We start from the raw sequence: 8,484 nt of genomic DNA, 5'->3' as shown, positions 1-8,484 counted from the left end.
TCTTACCACTTATAAAGTAAGTAGATAGCTACAAAAATGGCAAAACTGGTTCTGTTGACTGAAAAGGTGATACACTGATATAATAAAATCCTTGAATGTAGTGTCATCTTTATGGGTTGCAATGGCAATGCTTCAAAGCTCCTTAGAAAATGACAAATTTCTTCCGATATGTTTCCAGGTCAATTCAACTTCAAGCCTACTTTGAACAACAAGATCCTACATGAAGTCCCACCTTCTTATTTAAAGCTATTTTAGAAACTTACTGAAATCACTGAAACCACAGCAGACAATGCTCTATTTGGAATATTGAGGAACCTCCACCCTTCTGGGAATTCCCAGTTCCCAGAATGCTACATGTGTATTGCTCTTTCATTTACCGCTCCAGACAAAGTTTAAATGAAGGGAAATGGACAGTATAAAATCTTGTGTGACGTTATAATTAAATGTGTGACTTGCTGAAACCTTTGTTTGACAGGATGAGCACACTTAGAGAGATCACATACATGTGTTAATTATAGCAAGAAAGCAAACATAATGACAATAGTTAAAACAAATTCTACCAAGAGGAAATGGTTATCAAGCTGTGCTAAAATGTTTATCAGGAAATGTTTTTACACTATCCAAAACATTTCCTGTCTGTAACATTTTTTGTGGGAAAAAGAATGTCTGTGGTGCCAGAAATAGCATCTTTATAAGGAATTAAATGACAGTGCTTATAGAAAATGGCAATAGTCACAGATCTAGTTTCTGTCCTGTTTTTTCCTTTGTACATAGTATGACATAATTTCGAAAAAGAACTGTTTTCAGAATTTACAAAAACATTCATTAAAGTTTGAGCTTCACAGATTAAAAAAAAATTAAAGCAAATCTGTTCTATGGATATCTAAGCAATGTAATCACGGAGGTAGTGGAGCCTTGATCACTGAAACTGATAGTGAAACAGTATTTCTGCTAATATATCTGGAAAAGATTAAAAATGTTAATTAGACAGTACTATTGAAGATGTGAAAAGAATGATACTCAAGCAGAAGAGGAGCCAGGGATTATCTACTGAAATGTATACTGAAAATAAAAATCATGAAAAATTATATTTCTTCTAGACTTTTCAAACTAGGAAAATCCTGATTTGTTACAAATGTAATGGGTAGTATCACAACATCATAAAGGAGCTGACATTTGGATATAAAGAAAGATTTGTCAAGACCAACCTATAAGACATTACTGAATTTGAAAGCAAAGTATACGATTCTTTCTAGACTTGTTGTTCTATCAGCTGTGTGAAGACTAAATTGCAGTCTGTTATTCCATTCTTAAAATATTCTGCCCCTAAAAGAAGAATAGTGAACTTCAATGGATTTTTAAAGGGAATTCAGACACTAAAACTGCTTGAGTATTTCGAATAATTGGGTTATTGTGAAATAATCTTTTCATTAATCAATATACATGAAAGATATTTTGCTTTGATTAAAAACTGCTATTTTCCTATTTTAACTGCAGCTTTTATCACTTTTATTGAAAATATTTTTTTAATTTCATGGAACTAATAATAGAATCCTAAAAGTGGAAAAGACTTCAACGGGTCATCTGGTTGACTTTCACGACCTGAATTAGGATCAACGAAAGTTATTTTATTTCTGATATAAATCTCAAATCATGGAAACTACAATCTAACTGGGCAATCTATTCCCAGCTTCCTTATTATCACTGTGAGGGCAGTTTTCCCCATTGCCAAAGCTAAATCTCCTTTACTTCAATTTTTCTCCTGAGTATTGAGTGAACAAAAATTCTCCTTGCTCTTTGTAATAGAGTTTTCTCAGAACTTGGCAATGTTTCTTTTCTATCTTAGGATACTATTTTTAAACATCTTAGTATGATGTTTACCTGTTTTGCAATGATGTGATGCTACTGTATAAGCTAAAATTAGACTGCCTTCCAGTGCACTGCCAGTCCTTCCCAGCTTCATATCAAACCAAAATGTAATGAGCATCATCGAAGTCATTAATAGAAATACTGGGAAGAACTATAAGAGTGTTTGTAAGATGAGACAGGCACATATTAGAATCATACAATCATAGAATAGTTTGTGTTGGAAGTGACCTTTAAAGGTCATCTGGTCCAACCACCCTGCAATGAGCATTCCTTTCCATTCCAATTCCCTTCCATTGCTGCTGAGTTCTAAATCTGGAATTACATTTAGGAAAGAAGAAAAACAAACTGGAGATAGTTCAAATGAAAGGAGGAAAATGAGACTGGAGTTCAAGAACTGGCATGTAAGGAAAGGCAGAAATAATGAGACCAGGTTTTACCTGAAGGTATAAAAAATTGAGACTTTCACTGTCAGAAATTTGAGCCTCATTTCTGATTTGAATTCTTCAGGCTTTAATTTCTCTCCATTGCTTCTTATGTCTTTTTTCCCATTAAATTAAAATGCCACTCAGTACCTAATATTTTGTCATTGTAAGGAAGCTATAAACTGCAATGGGTTTTTTTAAAACCATTTTCAGTAACCTAAAAAAATAATCTCTTTAGCTATCTCTTGTTTTCAAACTATCTATCATTTCATTCAGCCTATCACATTTTCAACTTCCTTATCAAAATGTAAAACACCATTATATGCAGCATCTTACTAGCTGGCTTAAAACACTAATCACTGGATGCAAATTACCTTTTAACTACTGCTGATTACTCTCTTGGCACATTCAGGAATGAAATTAGCCTTTTTCACTTTTACATCCTCTGGCATTACACTTTCAGCTGAAACTGAACTCAATCCTTTAGCTAAATGTTGCAGAATTCAGTTTCTCTGCTTCTAGGTCTACATCCATTGCTTCTAGATTTAAGGATTTCACTGTATCAAACTGCATTTTGTTTCAGTGGATCAAATACACCATCTGTTCCACTGCTTGTAAGTGTAACCTTCAGCCTAACAGAGTACACAGCACTTTGAATTAAATAGAGCATAACTTTTAAAAGAATATCCAATACTTTTTTTAAATGTGCACTGAAGAATCAATTTATAGCTCACAGCCTAAGATAAATCTTGTTTTATGAGACAATCATCTGAAAATTAATATTTTCAGCTTCCACTGGATGTTGTTACCACTGTCTGCTTGGCTGAAAGTATCAAGTATATTATTATACTTACACATGTATCTGAGATCCAGCTAGGCTGAGTGGGGCTTTGAGCCAGCTGGTCTAGTGGAAGGTGTCCCTGTCCATGGCAGGGCGGTTGGAACTAGAGAATCTTTAAGGTTCCTCCAACTCAAACCATTCTGTGAGTCTATGATAATATTTCCCTCCTGAACAAGAAAACAGAAAACTGAGGAGGGAACATGGTAACAGACAAGTTGCTTTGTGTTACAGAGCAGTCATTTTATTCTACACAAAGATAAAACAAAACTATTGGAAATGGCATATAGTCCTTAATGAGCCCAGTCCCCAAAAATTCATTGTCTTCCATCCCACACTTTACACACATCATTATGGACGAATGAATTTGAAACGCAGAAACCACTCCAAGCAATAAATACTCTCATCTTGGAAGAACCAAAGTGACTGAGCTAACAAAACAGTAAACATATACCTTTGCAGATGACAATGCATTCTGGATGCGTGCACAGGAAGTTGAGTGCATTCTGAAGTGTAAAAATAGCTGACAAACTAAAAGGAGATAGTGGCACCAGAAAACACTGCAGTCAGTGGCCGAAAACATGTGAGCATTGGGGAGCATATTAGGGAAAAACACTGGTAGTCTACAGTGTACAGCACTACAGGCACATCATGCATTAAATAGGTGAGGAATGGGATGCAAGGCATGTGTAGCCTAGTGATTGAGACTCTCACACAACGTAGTAGGTAGGGAGAACATACAAGTATGGAGTCTCTACTCCTTTGGTAACTATGAGGACATGTTTTTGCTTTTACTTACACAAACCTAATTTTTGGACAGCTAAAGGTTTGCATCCAAGTATATCAATCTCTAAAATGTCAAGAAATTCTTATGAGGCTGTCGTTCCCACAGAAAAACCTGATACCCTCCTTCCTTAAAGGAATTTAATTTTTGATAGGATATTAGTTCTTTAGTCCTAGAGCAAACTTCCTCCTTCTGAATAAGGTTTCCACAGGAAAAGTGTAACCATATCATTGAATACTACAGCAAAGGTCTCTGAATTGCATGTCTTCAGGGGCATCAGGCACAGCATCACCAGCTAGTTGAGGGAGAGGATTGTCCTGCTCTGCTCTGCACTGGTGCAGCCTCACCTTGAATATTGTGTGCAGTTTTGGGTGCCACATTATAATAAAGGTATTAAGCTCTTAGAGTGTCCAAAGAAGGCAACGAAGATGGGGAAGGGCCTTGAGAGGAAGCCATATGAGGAGTGGCTGAGGTCACTTGGTCTGTTAAGTCTGGAGAAGACTGAGGGGAGACCTCATTGCAGTCCACAACTTCCTCATGAGAGGAAGAAGAGGGGCAGACACTGATCTCTTCTCTATGGTGATCAGTGACAGGACCTGATGGAATGGCCTGAAGTTATGACAGGGGAGGTTTAAGTGGGATTAGAAAAAGGTTTCTCACCCAGAGGGTGGTTGGGCACTGGAACAGGCTCCCCAGGGAAGTGGTCACAGCACCAAGCTTGACAGAGTTCAAGAAGCGTTTGGCTTCTTAAAGCTCAGGCACATGGTGTGACTCTTGGGGATAGTCCTGTGCAGGGCTAGGAGTTGTACTCAATGACCCTAAGACTAGCTCAGTTGGTTAGAGCCTGGTGCTAATAATGTCAAGGTTGTGGGTTCAATCCCTATATGGGCCATTCTCCTTGGAGCCAGACCTTACGATCCTTGTGGGTCCCTTCCAACTCAGCATATTCTGTGATTGTGTGAATATCCCCCACAGCAAGATGGAAGGGTATTATCACACGCAGGTAAGAGACACAACCAAGCAAAACAGGCAGGTGGTTGCTTTTAGGAAAGCTTATCAAGTCTATCCTCTATGGGAGTGCTTAATTTTAAACATAAGCCATAGGAGAAGTAGAAGAATACTTAATATTCTCCCACTTCCTTTGTGAAAAAAATGATTGCACATTGGAACAGCATAGCAATATTTAACATTTCCCTAACATTTGCCTTTGACCACAGGTCTCATGCCGTGTGTTGTTGCCACATGTACTTAGGCCCAGGCAACGGCCTGGAATGGGCTGCCCAGGGAGATGGTGCAGTCACTGTCCCTGGAGGTGTTTAAGGAAAGACTGGATGTGCCATGGTCTAGTTGTCATGGTGGTGTTCGGTCATGGGTTGGACTCAATGATCTCAGAGGTCTTTTTCAACCTAATTGATTCTGTGATTCTGAGGAGGGAAATGGTGTCTCCCTCGACACTGTACTCGCTCTGACCATGTCTTCCTAAAGCAGACATGTCATCACAAGGGACAAGGCCCTGGGAGTTCTGCTCTCCCCTGCAGCATTCCCAAGCAGCCAGCCGGCCTGTCTGCCGCGGGGACAGAAGCCCTTCCCCCGCCGGGCTCGCAGGACAGAAGCCGCCGCTTTCCAGGCTCCTGCTGCAGTGGGTGGATCCCTGGGAGGTGCCAAACCCCTTCCCTTCCTCTTCCCCTTCTCCCCCCGCCTTCGTGGTGAGGAGGTGCCTGAGCGTGGCAGCATCTTCCCTTGGCTCATTGGAGTGGGGAGGAGGGGCCGTCGCCGCCTGCGGGAAGGAAGTAAGCTGCGGCGGACGGCGGGGGGAAGGGAGGGAAGGGGTTTGGCTCCCCCCTTCGCTGTGTTTCGATTCCCCGTGCGGCCGTCGGTGGGAGCGGGCAGGGGAGGCGCTGCCTGTGCTGGCCGGGGTGGTGCTGCGCTCCTCGGGGCTGCGTCTCCCGGGCACCGGGATTGGAAATGGCCGATAACGGGGACGGCGGGGGGATGTGTGTCTATGCGTGTGTTCCACTGCTGACAGGAGTTACGTTTGTGTGGTTGGGGGTGCGTGATGCCCGCAGGTGCACAGGAGTGTGATGGTGGCGGCACCTTAGACAAGCTGAGCTTGGTGACCGTTTGTGGTTTTAAGGAAAAGAGGGAATACTTTGGAAACCAGGGACCGTTAGTTGTGTGGGAGACGGGCGGATTGAACCGTGTTTCCTTGTGGAGGTGAAATTTCTGATATCGGTGGATTCCTAATATCGCGCACAGTTAGTAAAAAGATTTTACTCCCGGTTATGAGCAGAGTAAGGTCTGTAGGAAGTCACGCTTGTGCAGCAGCAGAAACCATTTGGGCTGAACTGATGGTCCTTTCAGTGCCTGAAGGGAACTGACAAAAGATGGGGCGAGACTGTTAACAAGAGAATGTAGTGACAGCACAAGGGGGAATGGGCTCAAATTGAGAGTAGGTTTAGATTAGATATTAGGAAGAAATTCTTTACTGTGAGGGTGGCGAAGCACTGGAACAAGTCGCCCAGAGAAGTTGTGGATGCCCCATCCCTGGAAGTGTTCAAGACCAGGCTGGATGGGGCTCTGATGGGGCAACCTGGTCTAGTGGAAGGTGTCCCTGCCCATGGCAGGGGGGTTGGAACTAGATGATCTTTAAGGTCCCTTCCAAGCCAAACCATTCTATGATTCTGTGATTCTGTGTTGGAGGATATGAATGCAAGCATGGGGTAAAGGAAATGTGGAGAATCGATCGCCCTGCTGAATGTGGGTAGGAGAGGTAATGCTGTCCAGATATGAGAAATAAATGTGTCAGAATGATGTGGGATGTGAATGATGTGATGGACCATAAAGTAGCAGGAAGAGATTGTGTGGATAAAAAAAGAATCAAGCGTATGTATCATTGCTTTGAGAAAATAAAATTATAAGAGCTTTTGATTATGTCTGCCATAGACTGCAGGAGTTGGATTTGGATAAGAATATCACTTACTGGGAGATGCTATCAGGAATTATATCACAGATGGATTTCTTTCTTAGATCATAGAATCACAGAATGGTTTAGGTTCAAAGGGACCTTAAAGTTCGTCTAGTTCCAACCCCCTGCCGTGGATACCACTCACTAAACCAGGTTGCCCAGGGCCACATCAAGCCTGGCCTGGCACACTCCCAGGGATGGGGCACCCACAACTTTTCTTGGCAATCTGCTTGTGCCCTCACCACCCTCTGAGTAAAGAATTTCTTCCTAACATCTAATCTAATTCTGTCGTCTTGTAGTTTAAAGCCATTCTGCCTTGTCCTGTCACTATCTGCCTTTGTGAAAAGTTGCTCTCCCTCATTTTTTATAAGGCCTCTTTAGGTACTGAGAGGGCACAGTGAGATCTCCCTGGAGCCCCATCTTTTCTAGGCTGAACAACCAATAGATGCAGATAACGGCATCATTTGGGCATATAGTGATCCAGTTGATCTTACATACAACTACTGTAAGCTTACCAAATGAGCACTGAATTGTTTTAGACTTGCTCTCAGTAAGCAGTGTGGAAAATTCCAGGAAGAGCTGGTTTATTAATTTGTGATCTTGTATCTTGGACATTTTTAAATAAATAGAAGTAAATAGGTGAGTAAACAGAGACAGGTTTGAAATTCTCAATTTCAGATGGGCAAACTTAGAAAAATCAGGAGGATTAATTAGTGATGTTGTTAGTACAGGAATCCTGAGGGCCCTAGAAGAAGTAAAGAGGGTACAAAGCAAATTCTACCTTGTGCCAAAGGTAGAATCTATTTGGAATTTGTATCCAAAAAAAGAGAAAAGATCTAATGAAAACAACTTCTGCCCATCTCAAAAAGGATCTTAGGAATAAAGAGTAGAAAAAAGATAGTTAAGTAAAATAAAAATTAAGAGATAAAGTGCAGTTCTACAGTGAGAATTGACATCAGTAATTCTCAGTTAGTTATAGACAATTATTTTTTAAAGCTTCTTTAATCATGTAAGTAAAATAGATAGAAGTAAGATAAAAACAATAATAGAAGTAAGACCACTGAGTGATAAAGTTGAGATAAAATGACCTTGGCATCATGATGCATGTGATCTGTTGCAGTTTGGAGGAGACTACTCCAGTGGTAGAAATAATATTAGAAGCCTACACTTATACCACAAAGAATAACATTTTGTCTCTTAATTATTTTTAAGAGTTGGGAAACCCCTATGTATTATATCTGATCCAATGCTCTTGCCACTTAAAGTTCAGCAGTTCCACTATCAGAAGACTGTTAAATACAGAAATGGACAGATACAGAGTCATTTACTGGTAGAGGAAGTGGGCTTCATATACACATTCTATTTATAGAATTTATATACGGAGATTGTATCTCTTTTCTAACATACAGTATCTTTGTGTGCAGACAGCTATAACTATAAAAATATTTAAACTACCAGAATTCTTAGCTCTGGGTATGTAATACCTGTGATGTGTGTGTATTTGTGTGTGTATACATATATATGATTAATTTTTTTTAGATATGCACGTGTGTGTGTGTTTGATGTATATACCTCTATATATGTGTGTTTCAGGTGTATACCTGCG

General features: G+C 40.5%; 1 protein-coding gene across 2 annotated transcripts in view; it reads left to right on the top strand.

The window, feature by feature from the left end:
• The first annotated feature begins 5,497 nt into the window (after nt 1-5,497).
• Nucleotides 5,498-8,484, top strand: part of RCBTB2 (RCC1 and BTB domain containing protein 2) — a 36,471-nt gene continuing 33,484 nt past the window's right edge. Inside the window, exon 1 of one of the 2 annotated variants that reach the window (XM_029960955.1) lies at nt 5,498-5,702. The gene's annotated coding sequence lies outside the window, so the exon portion shown is untranslated. The remainder of the gene's footprint in view (nt 5,703-8,484) is intronic. The other variant, XM_029960954.1, reaches the window with a different exon arrangement.

Source organism: Manacus vitellinus, unplaced genomic scaffold, assembly GCF_001715985.3.
Source record: "Manacus vitellinus isolate BGI_N305 unplaced genomic scaffold, ASM171598v3 scaffold_2_pilon, whole genome shotgun sequence".
Taxonomy (NCBI): domain Eukaryota; kingdom Metazoa; phylum Chordata; class Aves; order Passeriformes; family Pipridae; genus Manacus; species Manacus vitellinus.
This window is presented reverse-complemented; position numbering and strand designations above follow the sequence as displayed.